Source organism: Mobula birostris, chromosome 5 (genome assembly GCF_030028105.1).
Source record: "Mobula birostris isolate sMobBir1 chromosome 5, sMobBir1.hap1, whole genome shotgun sequence".
In the NCBI taxonomy this organism is placed as follows: Eukaryota; Metazoa; Chordata; class Chondrichthyes; order Myliobatiformes; family Myliobatidae; genus Mobula; species Mobula birostris.
In genome coordinates, this window is record NC_092374.1 from 73,566,741 (window position 1) to 73,589,799 (window position 23,059).

Genomic DNA, 23,059 nt, shown 5'->3' on the forward strand with positions numbered 1-23,059 from the left:
TCTGGTTCTGGACTCACCCATCAGCGGGAACATGCCTCCTGCCTCCAGAGAGAGAAAAAAATAATAATAAATAAAATAAAACATAATAATAAATAAACAAATAAATCAATTACGTATATTGAACAGATTATTAAAAAATGTACAAAAACAGAAATACTGTATCTTTAAAAAAGTTGGGTAGAGTCCAAAGCTTCAAAGTCCATTTAGGAATCAGATGGCAAAGGGGAAGAAGCTGTTCCTGAATCGCTGAGTGTGTGCCTTCAGGCTTCGGTATCTCCTACCTGATGGTAACAGTGAGAAAAGGGCATGTCCTGGGTGCTGGAGGTCCTTAATAATGGACACTGCCTTTCTGAGACACTGCTCCCTAAAGATGTCCTGGGTACTTTGTAGGCTAGTGCCCAAGATGGAGCTGACTAGATTCACAACCTTCTACAGCTTCTTTCAGTCCTGTGCAGTAGCCCCTCCATACCAGACAGTGATGCAGCCTGTCAGAATGCACTCCACAGTACAACTATAGAAGTTTTTGAGTGTATTTGTTGACATGCCAAATCGCTTCAAATTCCTAATAAAGTTTGCTAATGACACAACAATTGTAGGCCGTATCTCGGGTAATGACGAGTTTGAGTACAGAGAGGAAATTAAGAACCTGGTGGCATGGTGTGAAGACAATAACCTATCCCTCAACGTCAGCAAGAGGAAGGAATTGGTTGTTGACTACAGAAGGAGTAATTTACATCGGTGGTGCGCAAGTGGAACAGGTCAAAAGCTTTAAGTTCCTCGGGGTCAATATCACAAATGAACTGACTTGGTCCAACCAAGCAGAGTCCACTGCCAAGAAGGCCCACCAGCGCCTTTACTTCCTGAGAAAACTAAAGAAATTTGGCCTGTCCCCTAAAACCCTCACTAATTTTTATAGATGCACCATAGAAAGCATTCTTCTAGGGTGCATCACAACCTGGTATGGAAGTTGTCCTGTCCAAGACCGAGAAGCTGCAGAAGATTGTGAACACAGCGCAGCACATTACACAAACCAACCTTCCGTCCGTGGACTCACTTTACACCGTACGCTGTCGGAGCAGTGCTGCCAGGATAATCAACGACACGACCCACCCAGCCAACACACTTTGAGTCCCTCTTCCCTCTGGGAGAAGGCTCAGGAACTTGAAGACTCGTACGGCCAGATTTGGGAACAGCTTCTTTCCAACTGTGATAAGACTGCTGAACGAATCCTGACCCAGATCTGGGCCATACCCTCCAAATATCCGGACCTGCCTCTCGGTTTGTTTTTGCACTACCTTACTTTCCATTTTTATGTTTTATTTTTATGATTTATAATTTAAATTTTTAGTATTTTTAATATTTACTATCAATTTGTAATCCAGGGAGCAGGACGCACAGAATCAAATATCACTATGATGATTGTACATTCTAGTATCAATTGTTTGGCGATAATAATGTATAAAGTATAAAGTATAGCCACTGTCTTGCCTTCTTTATGACTACATCAATATGTTGTGACCAGGTTAGATCCTCAGAGATCTGACACCCAGGAACTTGAAGCTGCTCACTCTGTCCTGAAGGACTATGCAGAGGAGATAAGATTCGTTGCTGTATATCAGTACACAAATGATGATAAAATAAAACATGCACTGTAGTTATTCTTTCTAAGTCAATGAGGTCATTAAATGTCTTGAAGCATTGGATGCCAACTGAGAGATCACGCCTCTGCTGTTTCTAGCCCATGTGCACCTAGCATCAGATGTAAACCCCTTCCGCATCCATCAGCAGAGAGCGTGATGACTTTATTTCCCATTATAATTGTCAGCATAGCATCCAGTGAAGGATGAGTGAATCTGGGGTCAGGCTTGCTGTGTCATCCATTCACTTGGTTTACTTCCTTTCTGTGCAGGCACTAAATGTCCATTAAATATGATGTGCAATGTATCTTCAGATTACAGAGCTGAAATGGTACCCGCTCTGAAAAGAAATCATCAAGAAACACAGAAAATTAAAATTATAGAGTTACAAAGTTAACACTAATGCAACTTGCTGGCAGAAATTTCAAGCCATCTGCCTGCTGGCAAGATCGCCAAATCCCTTAGCATCAGCATGTTAAATTACAGTGTACAATAATTTACTGTTCAAAGCAGAGAAATTTATCAACTTGATGCTGAAGCTGGATGATTATCTGGATAAATGTTTCATAGAAATGTTTTGTCTATTCATGAAGAATCAATCGCTAAACCTTGGGTGAGCTCTGCAATTAGGAATTATCATATTTACTGCAGGAATTCAGTCAGAATACCTTTGCTAGCTATTAAAAGTCTCAGGAAGGAAATCTGTAATGATTTGAATGAACTAAATAAGACCAGGAGACATAGGAGCAGAATTAGACCATTTGGCCCATCGAGACTGCTTCTCCATTACAACACAGCTGATATACCCAATATATTCCTCTGCCTTCTCCCTGTAACCTTTGATGCCTTGACTAATCATGAACCTATCCACCTCCACTTTAAATATATGCAATGACTTGTTCTCAGTAGACATCTGTGGCAATGAATTTCACAGATTCACTACCCTCTGGCTAAGGAAAATCCTCCTCATCTGTTCCAAATAATGTCCCTCTTTTCTGAGGGTCTGCCCTCCTGCCCTAGACACCCACTACAGGAAACACCCTCTTCATATTCACTCCATCTAGGCCTTTCAATATTCAAAAAGTTTCCATGAGATTCCCCCCTCATTCTTCTGAACTCCAGTGAGTACAGACCCAGAGTCATTAAATTCTCCTCGTACATTAACCCTTTCATTCCTGGAAACATGCTTGTGAACCTCCTCTAAACCCTCTCCAAAACCTTTGCACCTTTTCTTAGGTGAGGGGTCAAGAACTACTCACAATACTAAAAGTGCAGACTAAATAAGATCTCAGCTTTTAATCCTTGCTTTTATTTTCTAGTCCTCTCAAAATGAATGCTAACATTGCATTTGCCTTCCTTACCATCGACCCAACCTGCAAGTTAACCTTTAGGGAGTCCTGCACAAGGATTCCCAAGTCCCTTTCACCTCTGATAATTAAATTTTCTTACCTTTTAGAAAATAGTCTACACTTTAACTTCTTCTACTAAAGTGCATGAACACACACTTCCCGATTCTATTCCATCTGCCACTTCTTTGCCCATCTCCTAAGTCCTTCAGCAGCCTCCCTGCTCCCTCAGCTCTACTTGCCCCTCCACTCTTTGTATCGTCTGCAAACTTGGCTACGTAGCCATCAATTCCGTCATCCAAATCACTGAAATATAATGTGAAAAGTAGTCGTAACACCGATCCTTGTGGAACATCACTAGTCACCAGCAGCCAGCTAGAAAAGGCCCCCATTATTCCCACTCTTTATCTCCTCAGCCAGTCGTTCTACTGATGATATTCCACTCATTCCCGTCCCACCTGGAAAATGGTGCCTCCTATGCCAAGATGCTGTTCATTGACTTCAGCTCAGCATTTAATATGTGTTGTGGATAGTGTAGAGGGCTGTCAGAGTTTACAATGAGACATTGATAGGATGCAAAACTGGGCTGAGAAGTAGCAGATGGAGTTCAACCCAATTAAGTGTGAGATGGTTAATTTTAGTAGGTCAAATATGATGACAGAATATAGCATTAATGGTAAGACTCTTGGCAGTGTGGAGGATCAGAGGGATCTTGGGGTCTGAGTCCACAGAACACTCAAAGCTGCTACGCAGGTTGACTCTGGTTAAGAAGGCATACGGTGCATTGGCCTTCGTCAATCGTGGGATTGAGTTTAAGAGCTGAGAGGTAATGTTGCAGCTATATAGGACTCTGGTCAGACCCCCTTGGAGTACTGTGCTCAATTCTGGTCGTCTCACTACAAGAAGGATGTGGAAACCATAGAAAGGGTGCAGAGGAGGTTTACAAGGATGTTGCCCGGATTGGGGAGCATTCCTTATGAGAATAGGTTGAGTGAACTCGGCCTTTTCTCTTTGGAGCGATGGAGAATGAGAGGTGACTTGATAGAGGTGTACAAGATAATGAGAGGCATTGATTTTGTGGATAGTCAGAGGCTTTTCCCCAGGGCTGAAATGATTAGCGTGAGACGGCATAGTTTTTAGGTGCTTGGAGGTATGTACAGAGGAGGTGTCAGGGTTAATTTTTTTAAGCAGTGAGTGGTGAATGCGAGGAATGGGCTGCCGGCGGTGGTGGTGGAGGCAGAAACAATAGGGTCTTTTAAGAGACTCCTGGATGGCTACAGGGAGCTTAGAAGAATAGAGGCCTATGGGTAAAGCCTAGGTAGTTCGAGGGTAGGGACATGTTTGGCACAGCTTTGTGGGCTAAAGGGCCTGTATTGTGCTGTATGTTTTCTGTGTTTCTATGTTTCTATGTATCATCCCTCAGAAGCTGGTGGATAAACTTTCCTCAATGGGTTTCAACACCTCTGTCTGTGAATGGATCTCGGGCTTCCTGACAGAAAGGCCATGGTCAGTTTATGTTGACAGAAACATCACGCTGAGCACCGGCACCCGAAGGGCTGTGTGCTCAGCCCACTGTTGTTCACGCTGCTGCTGCATGACTGCATTGCTGGATCCATTTCAAACCCAATCATAAAATTTGCTGATGACACACAGCAGTGGTTGGCCTCATCAACAACGATGAGGTCATGTTCAGAGAGGAGGTAGAATGGTGCGGGCATAGCTAGTGTCTCAACGTAGACAAGACCAAAGAGATAGTTGTGGACCTTAGGAAGGTGCAGGCTGACCACTGCTCACTGCACATACATGGTTCATCTGTGGAGAGAGTTAGTAGCACCAGGTTTCTGGAAGCACACATAATGGTTGATTTGACCTGGTCCTCATTGGTCAAGACAAGTACAGCTGCAGCTCCATTTCCCAAAGAGATCAAGGTGAGTGAGGCTCCCTCCTCTCCTAACTTTTAATCAGTTTTTACAGAGCACCACCGAGAGTGTCCTGTCCAGCTGCATCACTATCATTGCAGGTCATCTCTGTAATTCCCCACAAAGGATTGCGAGGACTGCTGGGAGGATCACTGGGGTCTCTCTTCCACCCATCAAAGATATTTATCAGGAGCACTGCATATACAGAGCTCTCCATCTGTCCAACAGACCTATGACGAATTGATTTCCCCCCCCCCCCACCACACCAGAAGGCAGGAGGTACCATAGCATTTGGACAAAAACTGTTAGGAGGAGAAACAGCTTCTTCTCCCAGTCAGTACTACTGAATTCCATACCACTACCCAGGTTTCATCACGTGTGAAGTGACAGGAGCATTAAACTATTCAGCTTTTATTGTATATGCACCTCGTTAGGAGTATGAGGAGGGTGGTGGTGGAGGGGAATTGATTGGTTCTTTTATTGAGAAAGAAATGTCGAGCTTTAAGGCCATCTTGACGGGGGATAGAAGTGCATAGGGACTATACATCCAAAGTGAAAATGAGATGGTCAGGGCCAGGGAATTGAAAGTTAGTCAGGAGATCGAGGGCTTGAGAAGTATCATGAATGGTCATTGAACCTATGAAAACTACCTCACTTTTTGTATTACTTAATTTTTTACATATTTATTATAGTAGCAAAGTTTTTTATATATTGCACTGTTCTGCTACCACAAAACAACATATTTCATGGCATAGAATAAATATGATAATAAACCTAATTCAGATTTGGATACTGAGATTCATTCTATTCTGTGAGTTATACAGGTTGAGTACACCTTTTCCAAAATGCGTGGGGCCAGAATGTTTTGGATTTCAGATGTTTTCAGATTTTGGAATATAAAATGAGAAAGCTTGGGATCACCATTATTTCCAGCTCTGAATTTACGTGCTACCAGTAAACAGTCTTTGTCTTATGCTTACAAGAGAAAATCTACAGATGCTGGAAATCAAAGTAATACACACAAAGTATCTTGATGAAGGGTCCTGGCCTGAAACGTCAACTGTTTACTCTTTTCCATAAATGCTGCTGGCTTGCTGAGTTCCTCCAGCATTTTGTGTGTATAGCATTGTAGACTTGTTCTAGTGTTAGATTTTCATCAGCGACGATCTTCACAAACTTATCAATGGATTTCTCTGCTGCGGATGCTTTATGTCTAAAATTTTCTAAATCATTAAAAATTTAGTGCCATGCCTTTTCATAAATTCCTGTTACCAACTTGATGAATATTCACAATTACCATCTATTTTCAGTTTGTAGTGATAGATCTTTGCTTGCTTCATGATAAGCAAAACATTAAGTGGCATATGTTTACTTTGATGCTGACAAATTCACTTTTTCAATACTTGACTGAGATTTCATGTTTTGCTTTAGAAGTGTTTTTTTATTTTTCATACAATTTTCTTCATTACAAACAGTATGTGAAGTCACTTCTCAGAACTATATGTGGTGCACAGAGATCTGCACTTTGCATGGGAACCTTCCCAGTGCCTTGTGAAATTTTCCATTTGTGACATCATGTCAGTGCTCAAAAAAAATTTGGATTTCGGAGGCTTTCAGATTTTGGATTTTCAGATAAGGGGTACTCAGTCCGTAATATCAATAGCTTCATTATCCAGCTAATAGAAAGACTAAAAATCTTCATAGGAAGACACTGCAAATCTGAAAAAAGATGCAGAAAATGTAAAAGCACTGTGGAGAAAGAAATGGAGTTAACACCTCAGGCTGAAGACTCTGATCAAAGGTCTTCCAACTGAAACACTAATTCTGCTCATCGTTCCTCAAGTACTGCCTGACCTACTGAGTGTTTCCAGTAATTATCGATATTTTATTTATGATGGAAAAGCTGGATGTAGTGGTGAACATGAGTTTTCAGCGATCAATATGTGGGTCAGTATCAAACTTTAATGAAGGTCACGGTACCACGTAGATACTGTAAATGCAAACTCTTGACACTTTTGGACATAGCATCTATTTTCTGGACTGCTTTAGAGGAACACAGCAGAGCCTGTCAAATCAAGTCTTAGAATTCATTCTGGGTAGCTGATGCATTCTAATTAGGCCCATCATCTGAGATGTGAGCAGCTGTGAACCAGGAGCAGGGGGATGCCCGAGGAGAACGGGAGGAAGCAGACTTTTTAAAGGAATTCAGAGCCAATGGCTTTTTCATGGACTGTATGTGAACTTTATAAAAAATTTCAAGTTGCCTTCATACATAAAAAGTACTTACAAGAAATACGAAAACAGTACATGGCTTTCCTTGCAGTCATAGTATCATCTAGTCTATACATTTGTAGCATTCTGAGCATAAGGCTCCATTGCTACTCCTACGGCCAGTTTGGAGAGACAGGATCCTGCCCTTCAATGTCTCATGGAAGTAAGGCCTTAATGTAGAGTCCTTCCTTGATAAGCCTTTATGGTACCTGCAACAAGCTTTGATGAGACCCTTAGCACATACTCCTGCAATCTGGAATGTGCTAGGCAGCAGGATCCCCTTAGAGACATCTCATCGCACTCGATGGCCAGGAAGTTTTGGACAGATCAATGGTCGTCCTTGATCGAGTCAATGATATTCCAATAGTTCTTTATATTTGTATTGCTATGCATCAATAGGAACTGCCCATGAATCACAGAGTTCATTCTTACACAGCTGCTTCACATTACCCTCAATAAGGACCTTTGCATCTTTTTCCAGACCTTCTTTGCAAGTGTACAGTCCACAAAGAGACAGGTAATCGTCTCACCCTCGCTGCAGCTACCTCACGGGTGAGTTGCTGACTATGCAGGATGGATCTGTGAGGGACGGTCCCCCTCACTATCATCCAAATGAGGTTGCAGTGTTTGTTCAAAGTTCAAAGGTTTAAAGAAAATTTATTATCGAAGTACAGTACATATGTTACCAGATACTAATTTAAGATTAATTTTCTTGTAGGCTTTTACATGAAGGTTTGGTAGATGTTGACTAGCTGGAAATTCTTATTTTGTTAAATAAAACCTTTAATTAAGTAAGTACCATAATGACTATAGAGGTTGGCATTAATCTGTAACTATCCATCGTCACCCACCCCCACCCCCCGCAGCCTCTCAATTATGCACTTAACCATGCATATTCATAATTTGGAATTAAAAGTTGAAAGAGCTTCAAAGATTCACTTATTATCAAAGTACGCAAGCAGTATACAATTCTGAGATTCTGCTTCTCCAGAAAGCCACAAAACAAAGAAAAACCATGGAAGCAAAGGGTATTCAATAAAAGATTCAATATTTAGTAATTTGGTTAATAGATGCTAGTTTATTCATTTGTATATGAGTAAAAAGATCAAAGTTTTTCCATAGAGTAACAAGCAGTCATGGATTTTATACAGAAAATATAGCTACATATCCCTAGTGGACAGACATCTGGTCTTTGATACAATTGTTACTGATCATTCACACTTACTGCCACCTGAGGGGTTGAGATTGTCCAGATGTTCAGTCATTCCTCACTACTTTGTAAATAGTTTGTGAATATGTTTATTCTCCTGCATCCTGTCCACTGCTTAGCCTAAAGGTCAATCTGTTCATGTGGTCCATTTTTAGCACTCTGACCATATTTTACCCTCATGCTCAGATATCCCCTTGACACTCTCTTCAGAATTTTCATCTATCACATGGCCATTTCAGTGGTCCATCTACTGGCAATTGTCATAAGCCCTGCGGGCCTCTGTGGTGTGCGGGCGTCAAGATTTCTTGAGCACCTGTGTTGTCTCACCAAGGGATATTAAGCTCTTGTGTTTTCTGTTTCATCTTGTCAAGTTAACTGTGACTGGCACAGGTTTTCCTCTTTCTATGATTACTTAATGTGGACTCTCGTTTAGTGCTCATTGCGGGATTCTTGTATTGAGAAGGATTCGTCTCGCAGTGTTGCTTGGTCGTGGCACCAATACTCTGTTTGTATTCTGACATATTAGCTCTTGGTCCTGTCTCTACATTGGAGCCTGCCGTTCCTCTGCACCTGAGCTCAGTCGTTGTCAGCACACAGCGTGATAGGTGATATAGGTGTATGTCATCTGGTGAATGAGTCTGTTACCCCTTCTGAGCTAATATTTTCTAATTAGTTCTAATCTGAGGATAACTTCCAGTGACTGACCAGATGTACTTTTCTCAACCATAATCAGTCTCTCAGAGAACAATTTGTTTGTGTCTTGATTGACCAGGTTCACTCCTCACTGACTGCATTGCCTTTTATATATTTCAGACCAATCTCAGCTCCTTTTTGACATCTCCAATTTACTGACAGGATGCAAATTTTGTTTAGTTAAGTCTCTGAATTACTTAGGCTTGAAATGCAAGAACTTAGGTCTAAGTGTATCACCTTGTCTTATGCGTTCACATTTGTCTTTGGAATACACGTGGTAGTACTGCATGATTTTCTGCACACAAAGGATTTTTGGACCCCCTCCTCCTCCTTTTATTGTACTGTTTTTATTCTGCTTTCTCGTTATAAGCTTGTAATTTAACCAGATCATTGCCATCAAAACATGTCATTTTGTTGCAGGTTTGACCAGTAACATGCAAGATGTTTAGATGCAAAACTTTAGGTTTATCAGCAATTTCTAAAGCTGGATCACTGGTCTTGCCTGAGTGATGATCTGAGACTAACATTTCCAAAGACATTTCAAGTTCAATTTTTTTTGATATCTGATTACATATATACAACCAAATGGAACAATGTTCCTCTGAAGCATGGTGCACCCACAAAACGTACATCATACACAACACATAAAACAAACTATTACCATAATAAGTTAATAAATAAAATATATTACAAAATGCATGCGCTGTGCAGCACAGGTAAACAGTAATCAGTAACCAGTAAGCTGTACAGTAAATAGTAAACAGCTCACTGGTCCAGTGACGAGATCTTGATGGTGGTGGGGCATCCATTAGTCTCACAGGTTGGGGTAAGAAACTGCTACCCAGTTGGACAGTCCTAGTCCTGATGCTTCTGTCCCTCCTTTCTTATAGTAGTAGGTCAAGAGGATTGTGGGATCGATAGTAGGAAACCACAACAATGCTACAGGCCATTTGAGGATGAGTCCAACTTACTGGAGCCAAGATGAGCAGATTCCAGCTTCTTTAATATCCCTTCATCTCACTGCCTGATTAAAAAGTTCATTATACATCCACTTGTCTCCTCACAGCATCCTGGAAAATGAAACATGGGCATTTATATTATGACAAGGCTAAGTTATTGTCTTCACAGTACAAGCACCTGACCCCTCAGTGTAGATTTGGTTAAAAATGTTCCTGCTGCTGGTTTGCCTGCAGTATTGTTTCCAGGAGCAGGAGTATTCGCTTGCATTTATCTTTCAAGTAACATCTCTAAGCAGATAAATCTGGTTATTAATACCAGAGAATGCCAACTGTTAATGCAGATTAGTGTGTCCTGTATTGCACCAATGATAATGCTACCAACATTTTTAATTGGGTGTTAAGCACATTGGAATGTCAATAGGCTGAGAAAGGCACTCTATAAATGCAAATCTTTCTTTTGGCATGGGTTCACAACACCAATATCGATGTCCATGGTTAATTTATAGCTAACAGAGAGTATATTTATCTAAAAGTATTGGAGTTGTGTTCAGAATCCAGTAACAGAGGTAAATGGAGAATATTCTATTACAAAACCTCACTTTAATGTTTCTTGTTTCTTTTGGAACATGTACCTTCCATAGCATGATTTAATTCACCAAATTACTATTGCCTTTAAGTAAGATTGTAGCTAATATTTCTTTCACTCTTGATATTTATTGTATTCTCTAGATGCAACCATTCATGACATTTGGACAATATTGTTTGTTCGTTGACAATGAGTTTAACTGAAGGAGATTTCTACATTACAGGAGATATATAGAATAACACATCACAAAATTCCCAACTTCATCTTGCTCAATATTGCATTTTGAGATTAGTTGTCTTTACATCCAATGCTTCTTAATTTGTCAGATTAAATAACATTCTGTTTAGCAATATAATACCAACACTGAAATCAGTTTGTAATATTAACACTAAGTAGATTTGAAGCCTTTCTTTTCTGATCTTTATCCCACCGGTGTTTCTGGGAGCTTGTTATGTATGAATTTCCTGCATTATAGCATTAACTGCATTTCAAAGGTGCTCTATTGGTTTGCAGCATATTGTGGGACACCCTGAAAGGTAATCCAAAAATATCGTATAAATGCACCTTTGCTTTCCTTTTCAAGCTTACATAAATGGGAATGCCTGCATAAACAGACAGAGCAAACTCAACGATGCCACATTCATTACAATGACTTGGTACAGGTCAACCTTCGCTAATCCAGCACTATTGGGACCTGAGGAGTGCCAGATTAGTGAAAATGCTGAACTACAGAAAAATCACATTAAGCATAATCAGTGCCAGATTATCAAAGGAACCGGATTACAGATAGTTGTATTAGTGAAGGTCAACCTGTACTTCTATTATAGTAACTAAAATATTGGTTAATCTAAATTAGAAATGTAGACTTCAAAGATTATTCTACAAATCTTACTGGCTAGTTTGCTAGCAACCAATTTGCAATAGAACACCCATTTAACATAAGGCATAAAATAGACTGATAATCTTGTTCTATTAACCAAAGAATGGCTGATGCAGGAAACGACTATGTTATTCTGGAGAGGATGATTAAGGAAAATCATTGTTGTAATGACAGAGTCAATAATGTGGTGAATTATTATGATGGATGCAGATGGCAAAAAGATACACTCCATTGAGCACATAGTTCACAGTGCACTAAATTTTACACTACATATTTTAATATGGACCAATTCTCAGCATTGCTAATGTACTCTATCATGTTAAGCAGTGAATCTGTAGCTCATGTTATACTGAAAGCTTTGCTCAGGTTTGCTTTCTCATGTGCATTTCTGCATCTTTGCTGTAGGCTTTGTCTGCTTGGCCTCACTTCTTGTAGTTTCCACTTTCAGGCTGCAGAGAACAACATCAAAAAGATGAGTAATATATATTTTTTAAACTATTTGTGTTCTGTGAGTTAGATGAGGAACAAAAATACTTAAGGCTACATAAGTCCAAACTCTCTGTATTAATTGACCACAATTTCCTTTTTTGGGAAGGTTGGACGAGAGACATGTCTGTTTCAATCCCATCACAGTCCTCTGTCCATATCATCAACTTGATGATGACTTGCAGTCAAGCTCTTGAACCAGACCCACTTTCTTATAGCTACAGTGGGAATCCTAGACAAAGTTACTACGCAATGGGATTCTGGATGGCCACGGCAGACACAGTCACTTACAGGAAACTAAGTCCTCATTCATTTGTTGTTGTCATTGAAAAGAGAACTCTTGCAATATCCACTTTTGCTCAGGAGTAAAAGGAACTAATTGAAAGAAGGCACAAAGCCTTTAATGCATGGAAGATTCCTTAATGCCTTATCAGCACTTGAGGTGTCAATACGGAACCATAAACTGAGCAGGAGGTAATCTTTGGAACACTGAGTAGGTATCTGACATCGAACATTTCATTCTGCATTTTCTCTCTCTAAACAATAGTAACATATTGATAATGTTATGTGTTGACTGATGGCCTGAAGAGACAACTGGTGACAACAGTGACAGTAGTTGTAATATTGCATCTAGGGCTCACACACCCAATTTAATACTCCATAAAGTCCAAAGGAAACATGTCACAACAAAGTTACTCTCTGTTGGCGCTGCTGCTTCTATTCAAGAAGTGTAGGCCTCTGTCTCAATTTGATAATGACCTTTGACTGCATTTTTAGAACAAACCTTCATTTGTTTATCCAAACAGGAGGCAGTCCTTTCCATTTCCTTGATGAAAAGATATTCTCATTCTAATTGCAACCACAGCCAAAATATCCCACTTTTCAATAGCATCCATATGCCCACTAATATCTGCGAACTTCTCAAGAAAATTACAGTATTGGCCAATCATGTTCCAGGTGCTATACTTTAGTAGGAAGCAAAATGAGATGGTTTCACAATCAGAGTCAGTCAGGTCCACCACAATGCCAGCCAATGGATAGAATGGAGACTGCTGAGAGGAGAGAGCAGGGTGTTAAACCTGCACTTCCCCCATGCACATCTCTAGCTTTGCTGGCCATGATAAAACCAAGACTTATGACTGGATGCTATTTTCAAAGTGGGTTCTTTCAGATGCCATTGAACCCACAACAGGATCTTTGTTTACTACACATTGACCTTTCTCTGATCTGGAATCCAGAATACAATTTAACTAACAATGTCCTTCAGACAGCTATGTGGAAGTCCACTCACATTAGAAATTGATAGATTAAGATCTTCTAATTTAATGCATTCCATCTTCTGTATGCAACACGATTTCCTTCACTTTGGAGAAATAAAACACAGATTGGATTGCTACTTTGCAGAATACCACCATTCACCACAAACTTGAAGCCAGTCATTTTATTTCTCCATCTCACACTCACTATGACCTTACTGTCCTCTGCCTCCAATGCCACCTAACGAAGTAGCAGTAGTTTATCTCACTACACTGTACATTCCTGGGCTAATGTAAGTTCTATTCTTGATTTCAACACTCTATTTAAATCTTATTCTGCAATTGCAACCAATCATTAAGCTCCAGTTATGGTCTACCTTTAATTTTTATCTTTTAATCTCTACTTCTTTCCATCTTATAACAGAGCTTCCCTTCCCTACATTGCCCCATAAATTCCACTTTTCTTTCATTTTTCCAATTATTCCTTTGCCTCACAAGAGGTGATTAACCTGGAATATTGACTTGGTTTCATTTTCCATAGATGCTGCTAATCTTGCTGAGTATTTACAGCATTTTGTGTTTTTATTTCAGAATTCTAGCATCTGACAATTTTTAATTTTGAGTTAGTAAGTTGAGTAACTATGTTCTGATTGGCTGCTACATCTGTCACTTCCAAAAGGCCTTTGTACCCTTCAAGTTCTTTGGGATGTAGTAAAATGTGCAACATCAATATAAATTCCTCTTGTATCCTAAAGTCAGATAAGAGCATGATTGTTCAACGCCCTGCACTGCTGCCATGAATCAATCTTTTTTTATTTGTATGCAAGATAATTTTTTCCAATATTGATATGCTTCTCCTCATATCTTAGGCCAGTGTTGGATAAATCAGCAAAATGGGTATTCTCAGTGGTGGAACTTAATTTTGTAGGAAGTAATTTCCAGGAAAAGGCTACATCTAGTGGTCACCGATGCTTCCTTCTACCATGTTATCGTGTCTCTTCAAGCATGGATGCATTATTTTCTTGGTATCTATTTCTTGGTACATATTGTGAACTTGAGGAGACAGGAGAGTCCTGTGGTGAAATTTAATCAATCCATTGGAAGAACTGAGCAGGCTGAGCAGCATCTGCAGGAGGAAAGAAATTGCTGATATTTCATGTCGAAACCCTACTGGTGAACCAGTTTTGCAACGATTTAACTGTGTCATTGACAGTCTGAAATACTCAGTTTGCCAGTTTCAAGACTTAATATTTTAAGTGTATAGACTTCCAAATAAATAACAATATCTAATGTATGCATTATTTATGTTGTAAATCTGCACCTTTTTGAAGATATTACAAACATGTGGAAGTGAGCTAGTCTATCTAGGACTATCTACTGCTCTGGTCCAATGCAATGCCTAAAACCTGTGAAAGGTAGCAGGACTTCAGTTGCAAGAAATGGACGAGGAGCCAGTTATTAACCATATCTTGAGAACAAAAGGCTATTGGTGTGATCATTTCCAGACCTGCAAAGAGTTGATCGCACTAATGCAGCAGCTGTAAAATTGTTCAGACATGAATGAACAAGTAGTGTCAAATCCAGTAAAGAGTGCACCAGGAAAATATTCCTTCACCAACTAGTGAAATGAATTCCTTTGGGGCATTGTTTGGTACCAGTCAGACCTTCACTTTTGAATAGGAGTATTTGAATTGAGAGAATTTTTATACCTTGGTAAAATAATGCCTCTGTGTGTGTGTGTGTGTGTGTGTGTGTGTGTGTGTGTGTGTGTGTGTGTGTGTGTGTGTGTGTCCCTTGTTCCACAGCTGGTCACAGGAACTGCTAAACAAACTGTATGTTATGGCTCATACTCCAGTTTTCATTATTTGTTGAATAACGACAAGTAGATATACACTTTCTCAGTGACCTCTAACACCATTTCTCACTGGCACCATATTTTAATATTTAAATATATTTTATTGCATATAATAACAATAATACTAATGTAATATGCATTAAATGTTAGAAAATATTACCGTATGTGAATAATTTAGAATAGGTTTCCCATCAGAATATTCTTTTTAGTTGTATTTACAAAATGACCACTTTTAGTCCATAATGCATCAAAATATTTGTACTTAGTACATATTCCTCATAGCTTACATAATAGGAACAGATGGAACTCAATGCCACTGTGCCAACTGACTATGAACATTTGCCAACATCATGAAGCTGCCATCTAGTTCTTCACGAATCAATGTACCTTGTTCTTACATAGTTAACTCATTATGTATCACAACTGAACAGACCAAGAGCCTGTCCACTGGCCGAGATAGTAGAGGAGTCCACCAATGTGAAACTGCCACAGATACAATAAAATGCTCTTCAAAAATCTCCTTACTCATACATAGAGATATGGACATATGGAAAATGCACTTCATTGCAAAAGAAACTGAATAAAAGTAACTCTTAAGCCATACTCAACTTACAAATTATTAAACTACACAGTTAAACAATCTAGTCTTTAATACCATACACATAATGTCTCCTAAAAGTAGAGCCAAAGGGCCTTGAGCCAAAATATTGACTATCCTTTCTCCATCCACAGATGCTGCTTGATCTGTTGAGTTCATCCAGAATTTTGTGTGTTGCCCCATATTCCCGAGTCTCTTGTGCCTCCTCTGCATACTGACTGCCTTAGAATATCTCTGAGTACAATTTCCTCTGAAGCCTGATACTGAATGAACATTTACTTTGGAGCTGGTTTGGAGAGGAGAATATAAATTGAAATGAAGCCCTCCTGGTCCCATTCAAAGCATGGAACGAGCCTGGTGGGCCTTAAAAGGAAGTGCCACTTGACTGGCCAGAATCTCATGCAATTTTTTTTCCTAATAGTTTTAATGACTTTATGACCATATTTTACAATCCCAATCCACCCAAGGTTAATAATTCAATGGAGCATCCTACCCATTCTCTTACTAAGGAATCAACATTAATTTGTGTCTCGCTCATACAACGATCACTAAGACATTTTCACTTTTAAGAATTTTCAAATACCAATAGATTTCTCGAGGTGGGCTTGGCTCACATTACATCACATTCCATTGATGCCTATTTTACCAGTAATTTATTTTGAACAAGCTAACAACAACATTAAAATAAAACTCAACTGCATTAAACATTGTGCAGCTAGAACCAAAAAAAAACTCCCAAGTTTTGATGCAGTTCAACCCAAAATGTTGTCATTTCCTTTATTCCCACAAATGTTGCTCTTCCCCTCGATTTAAAGGTTCAAAGATTGGGTTTCTCCAAAGTGTGTGTGTTTTGTTTATGTCCTAAGGAGATGATAAGGACTTTGCAGAGTGTAAGACAAATAATAGTGCAACAGTGGTCTGCTTACATTTCTCATCTTGCTTATTCCCTTGATCATTGCTAAAGCACATTGAATGTAGAGCTTTAATATTCCATGAACCCTATTGGCTACTAAAAGCTTTTACACTTCCCACTACAATATGTCCTACAACACATGTGACAGGAACAGAGTATCCTGCAGGAGTCAATAAAATATCAGAGAAATGCAGTATTTCATAAGTTAATAATGCAGATAATAAAAATATAGCTATGTATAGGAATAGTTTCATGTATTCTCTTTGTGAATTCGTCAAATTTGTTTATTAATAACATTTCATTTACAAAATGAGGTGACTAAAATTTACACCAGTCATAGAGGCTGAAGAAGTATGACATTAACCCTGAAGGATTTTCCATAGAATCCAAAAAAGATTATGGGTGTCAAAGCTCTGTGGCAAATGATAGCCTGAATGATATGGCAAAAGGTACCTACAGGAAAAATTGTTCTGTAAATCCTAGACAATTATGAAAAATGCCCACAATTCTTTGGAACACTTATTAATCTCATAGTCCATTCCAATTTCCAGTCTCTTCTCCCATTTGAAACCCCCCCCCCCCCCCCCCACTGGCAAGATAGATGGCCTGACATCCATCACTTCAGCTAGGAAGAACTGATTGTGAAGTAGTGGCCTACGGTTGCTGAAGTCTGAAGGCTAATTCCAAAGGCAGACCCAGACCAAAATGTATCACCCATTCCTCGAAAAAGATTTGATGTAAATGATGATTGAAGGGACAGCAGGATATCTTATGAGATTAATGTAGCATTTAGCTGAGCATTGCTGTAGGATGCAGTTTGGATATTCAGTTCACTGAACCATTTCAACTAATCAAGCACTCTCCAGGGGACACTCAGAAAATCACAGATGGATGCTTCTGGTTTTATTCTGTTGCCTGAAAGCATTGTAAGTGCCTCAGGTCTGATGGAAATTCTGAATTTTCCTTCCATCGCTGTTTGAAGTAAGTCCTCTTAGAACAGAAAGGTGATTAGACATCCAAAAAGGCATTCAATAAGGAAAAATTCTCTCATAAAGTCCCGAACAGATCCTAGCGGAACACCACTGGGTAGTGACATCCAGGCAGAATATTCTCCATTTATTACCACCCTCTGCCTTCTGTGGGCAAGCCAATTCTGAATCTATGCAGACGAGTTTCTCTGGAATTCATGCATCCTGACTTTCTATATGAGCCTACCATGGGGACCCTTGATGAATATCTGCTCTACCATCAACAAATTGTTTTGTCACTACCTTGAAGAATTCAGTCAGTCTCGTGAGGCATAACTTTCATCTCACTAAGTCAACACTGATTATCCCTGTTCAGATTATGCTTCTCCAAATGCTTGTAAATTCAGTCTCTAAACTTCTCCAATAGTTTGCCCACCACTGATGTAAGACCCACAGGTCTACAATTCCCAAGAGTCTCCCTATTACCCTTCTTGAACAAAGGCATGTCATTTGCAACCCTCCACTCGTTTGGTACTACTCCTTTGGCCAGGAATGACACAAAGCTCATTGCCAAAGGTGCAGCAATCTCTTCCCTCACTTCCCACAGTATATCTTACCTGGCCAAATGGATTTACCTATCTTAATGTTTTTTTTAAAGTTTCCAGCAAATTCTCTTTCTTCATGTCAATATGGTCCAGCATATTTAGCTATTCAATGCTGTCCTCACATTTGTCAAGGTCCCTCTCACCAGTGAATACTGAAGCATAGTCTTCATAAAAGGACTTCCCCTACCACCTCTGACTCCAGGCACATTTCTGCTTTCATCCCTGCTCAGTCTTACCCTCATCCTGTTCTTCCTGTACATGTAGAACAACTTAGGGAAAACTTAGGGTTTTCCTTAATCCTACTCACCAAGGCCCTTTCATGTCCCCCTTCTAGCTCTCCTAAGTCCTTTCTTATGCTACTTCTTGGCTATCTTATAACTTTTAAGAGCTCTGTCTGATCCTTGCTTCTGAAACTGTAAGTAAGCTTCCTTCTTCTTCCTGACTAGATGGTTTACTTCTCTTGTCAGCCACTTTCCTCTTCACCATACCATCCTTTCCCTGCCTCAATGGGACAAACCTATTAAGACCCCATGCATCTGCTCACTGGATAACCCTGTGAATTAGACACTGGGCAGAATTAAAGCACAAGTAATTGATCAATAGGTACTAGAAGATGAAAACACTAAGAAATCTGCAGATGCTGGAATTTCAAGCAACACACACTGAAAATGCTGGTAAAATGTTGGTGACCGCAGCAAACCAGGCAGCATTTATAGGAAGAGGTACAGTCAATGTTTCAGGCCGAGTCCTTTTGTCAGGACTAACTGAAAGAAGAGCTAGTGAGAGATTTGAAAGTGGGAGGGGGAGGGGGAGATCCAAAATGATAGGAGAAGACAGGAGGGGGATCTGAAATGATAGGAGAAGACAGGAGGGGGAGAACCACCATTTAGGGCCCCAGACAGTCCTTCCAGGTGAGGCGATACTTCACCTGTGAGTCAGCTGGGGTGATTTTCTGTGTCTGGTGCTCCTGATGCAGCCTTCTATATACTGGCGAGACCCAGCGCTGGCTGGGAGACCTTTTAGCTGAACACCTACGCTCTGTCCACCAGATAAAGCAGGATCTCCCAGTGGCCACAGATTTTAATTCCACGTCCTATTCCCATTCTGATATGTCTATCCATGGCCTCCTCTACTGTCAAGATAAAGCCACACTCAGGCTGGAAGAACAACACCTTGTAATCCATTTGGGTAGCCTCCAACCTGATGGCATGTACATTGACTTCTCAGACTTCCGTTAATGCCCCACCTCCTCCTCGTATCCCATCCATTATTTATTTATTTGTTTGTTTGTTTATTTATTTATTCATTCATTTATTAGTTATTGATTCCTCTCTCTCTCTCTCTCTCTCTCTCTCTCTCTCTCTCTCTCTCTCTCTCTCTCTCCTTTTTCTCCCTCTGTCCTTCTCACTGTATTACTGGCCCATCCTCTGGGCGCCCCCCTCCCCCTTTCTTTCTCCCTAGGCCTCCCGTCCCATGATCCTCTCCCTTCTCCAGCCTCATATCCCTTTTGCCAATCAACTTTCCAACTCTTAGCTCCATCCCTCCCCCTCCTGTCTTCTCCTATCATCTCGCATCTCCACCTCCCCTCCCACTTTCAAAACTCTTACTATCTCTTCTTTCAGTTAGTCCTGATGAAGGGTCTCAGCCCGAAACATTGACTGTATTTGTTCCTATAGATGCTGCCTAGCCTGCTGCATTCACCAGCACTTTTTGTGTGTGTTACTAGAAGATGAAAGTGCTTCTGTTGCTGGATTCTAATTCATTGATTCTTTATTGATATGCAGATGAGCAGTAGCATTTTATTTATGAAGCACAACCTATAACAGATAACAAATGATAAACAGAATAATGGTGAGCATTGACTCCTTGTTTTCCTTTGTCCTCTTGATCACTGGCTGATGCTAGACAAATCATGGATCGTTTGATAAAGATTAGACAACTGCTCAGCTTCTTCTCATTGCTTTGGACACTCGTATATCTAGTCACATGTCAGCCTCAAATGGATGTCAGAAGTTTCAACAGTTTTGTACATCTGACATGTAAAATTGGTCTTTTTTTTAAAAAAGTAATTCTCTTGAGCCAATCTCTGGTTGTTTAATTGTGTTAAGGCACAGTTTTTATTTTTTTAACTATAGATGGTATATTCCATTGTGAGCAGTCAAAATGGCCTTTATATCGTATGGCAAATTCAGTACTGAAAAAAATAAGGGAACCTAGGTTCCACCAATGTTTAACTCATCTCTTGTAAAAGAAATCAAAGTTGTTTCCTTCAGCTCTGCCTTTGGCAAAGGATCCCTACTGACAGCAAAGGACCTGATGTAGGATCACAGCCCGAAACATCAACTGGATCTTTGCACCATAGATACTGCTTGACTTGTTGCGTTCCTTGCTCCTTCCACAGGATTCCATCATCTGCAGTCTCTTTTGTCTCACATTTCTGCCGAGAATTGCCCTCAATTTGTAGTGTTTATGTGCCTTGATTCTAATTTTCTTTCTCTGGCTTCCTCTATTAACCCATTGATTAGATAATCATGTGTGCAGATCATTCACACAGCAACTTTTCCAACCCACATACAGGTAGAGGCTAAAGAGCAAAGCTTCAGCGATAAGGACAACAATGAGGTGGTCACAGGAAGCAGAGTAGCAGCTACAGGATTGCTTCGAGTTGGTGCACTGGGCCGTGTTTAAGGACTCACAGTGAATCTGAATGAATACACAATCGTTGTCACGTACTTTATTAGAACAGTTGTAGATGAGGATATCTTCACAAAATCGCTTTGAGTCTTATCAACTAGAAACCCCAAATGAATCATAAGATCCACAATCTTCTGAACGCCAGATCAAAGGCATTCAAGTCTGGTGACCAAGAAAGCTACTGGAGGTCCACTTATGATCTCCAGAAAGCCATCTCAAGGGTGAAATGGCAATTCTGGACTGAACTTGAATCAATGAAGGATACTTGATAGTTGGCAAGACTTGAATATTATCAACTTTTATAAATTTAAATCGAGTGATATAGGCAACAACAGGGCTTCACTTCTAGTGTGCATGCACTGTTCGAACATGCAGCCTGTTACAGCCGTTCCGACTAATTTTCTTACTTTTTTCTTCTTACTTTTTTAACTTACGTTATTTGTTGTATTTTTTTTCACGGTAACACGTTGAAGCTGCACCCTCTCTAACATGCTGGTAGAGGGAATTTTATTTGGGTTTTTAGCGCTGGAAATAGTTACATTTGGACACGTTTCATTAGCAGGGCAGCAGTATGGTCGCATTGTTTATTCCAGGGACCAGCTGATTGCGCTTATGCCGGCCGGTTTAGCGAACAGAGCGGTGGACACCCCGGCTGAAATCTGGAGGAAAACACACAAAGGATGCAGAGGGGGAACAAAAAGGCGAGGAAAGAGGACCGGGGCGAGACAACAGAGACTTATGGAGAAGAGGAGTTCTCCACTTGGACTGCACGTGGACATACCCGACCACAACTTTTCCATGGAGGGCTTCCAGACCGTTCGGGCTGACTGGAAGTGCACTGAGAGCGGTAAGCGTAAAGGAGTTGGAGGCTTGCTGTTCTGGTTAACAATGGATGGTGCAATCCTGGTCATATTACGCTCGAGGAACGTGTTTGTAGACCAGATATTGAACTTTTTGCTGTTGGACTCCATCCATATTCCACCGAGATACAAGTGGGCGTCACGGGAGGTTGTTCCTGCCTGTGGCCATCGAACTTTGCAGCTCCTCCCATGGAGGGTCAGACACCCTGAGCTAATAGCCTGGACCTGGACTTATTTCCATCTGGCATAGTTTGCATATTGTTGTTTGATTGTTTGTGGTTTTTGTATTTCTATATATATGCTCTATTCTTGGTTTGTGCAGCTGTAATGAAACTCAATTTCCCTCGGGATCAATAAAGTATGTCTATGTCTATGAGCTCAATGCCTTCTATGCTTGCTCTGGTTGTCAAAACAAGGAGGAAGCATCATGAACTCCCTCAGCCCCTGATGATCCTGTGATTTGAGTCTTTGAGGCTGACATGAGGGCAGCCTTCAGGAGGGTAACCCATGAAAAATATCTGGCCCAGGCAGACTACCTGGCCAAGAAGTAAAGACCTGTGCTGATCAACCGGCTGGAGTGTTTGCTAGAGTGTTAACTTCTCACTTCGGCCGTTTGGGGTACCCACCTGCTTCAAGCAGGCTTCAATTATACTGGTGCTCAAGAAGAACATGGTAATCTGCCTCAATAACTGTTGTCCAGTAACACTCACATCCATATTTGAGAGGTTAGTGAAGAAAAATATCAACTCCTGCCTGACAAGTGTCTTGGGATGATTTCCAATTTGCCTACCAGAGCAATAGGTCAACAGCAGATGGCATCTCATTGGCTCTTTATTCAACCCTGGAACAGCCGGACAGCAACGATGCAACTGCAGCTCAGCGTTCAATACCATCATCCCCTCAAAGCTAATCAATAGGTTTCAAGACATCGGCCTCAATACCTTGTTGTGCAATTGAATCCTCAATTTCCTCACTTGAGGACAGCAGTAAGTTCGAATTGGTAGCACTATCTCCTCCACAATCTTCATCAGTACAGGTGCACCAGAAGACTGCGTGCTTAGTCTCTGCTCAACTCGCTTTACACTTACGACTGTGTGGCTAAGCACAGCTCCAAAGCTATATTCAAACTTGCTGACGATATCACTGTCGTAGGCTGAATAAAGGGTGGTGATGAATTAGCAGAGAGGAGGGAGATTGAAGATCTAGCTGAGTGGTCCCATAACAACAGTGTCTTACTCAATGCCAGCAAGACCAAGGAGCTGATTATCAACTTCAAGAGGAGGAAATCTGTGGGCCATGAGCCAGTCCTCATCAGAGGATCAG